This window comes from Diaphorina citri, unplaced genomic scaffold, assembly GCF_000475195.1.
Source record: "Diaphorina citri unplaced genomic scaffold, Diaci psyllid genome assembly version 1.1 scaffold31035, whole genome shotgun sequence".
In the NCBI taxonomy this organism is placed as follows: domain Eukaryota; kingdom Metazoa; phylum Arthropoda; class Insecta; order Hemiptera; family Psyllidae; genus Diaphorina; species Diaphorina citri.
Window position 1 is genome coordinate 1 of NW_007408372.1, and position 735 is coordinate 735.

The 735-nt window shown below is 39.7% G+C and overlaps 1 long non-coding RNA gene across 1 annotated transcript; it reads right to left on the reverse strand.

Annotated features, from left to right (window-relative positions):
• Positions 1–12: 12 nt before the first annotated feature.
• On the reverse strand, positions 13–540 carry LOC113473434. Its single transcript, XR_003395409.1, has 2 exons — positions 455–540; positions 13–221 (listed from the first exon to the last, which is right to left on the reverse strand). It is a non-coding gene; the product is annotated as an uncharacterized LOC113473434 (long non-coding RNA).
• Between the last annotated feature and the right edge of the window lie 195 nt (positions 541–735).

Below are 735 nucleotides of genomic sequence, written 5' to 3' on the forward strand. Positions count from 1 at the left end.
AACTCGCGCACCATATGCGTGGCAATACTCGTCGCCTGCACCAAATCGCTCGAGGCGCCCGACGTCACCTTTTCCGCCCCGAACACCAACTCTTCCGCCGCCCGACCGCCCATCATGGTGTCCATCATGGCCATCAACTGAGACTTGGTCACGTGGTAGCGCTCCTTTTCCGGAATATACGCTGTGTGACCTAACGATACACCGCGTGGAATGATAGTCACCTAATGGGGAAGAAAACCATTATGAAAATACAACTCACATTAAGTATAGAAATATTTCCGGAATATACGCTGTGTGACCTAACGATACACCGCGTGGAATGATAGTCACCTAATGGGGAAGAAAACCATTATGAAAATATAACTCACAATATACGCTGTGTGACCTAACGATACACCGCGTGGAATGATAGTCACCTAATGGGGAAGGAAACCATTATGAAAATATAACTCACATTAAGTATAGAAATATCCAAGGGAAAAAAAAAACATAAAGATTCACGTAGATCTTTTTCAATAGATTGTGGCGCTCACAACAAAACTCAACACAAATAAAATCTTATATAGAAAACGCAGGTTCTCGTTTCTCCATAATTAAGGATTCTCATGTAAAAGATAATGACTCCCCGATAATTTAATCATAGAGATTAGAAAAAATTAACCGTATCGTTTTTTTTTTTTTTTTTTTTTTTTTTTTTTTAAATCCTTTGGGTGGTTTTTAAATATAAGGGGGGAA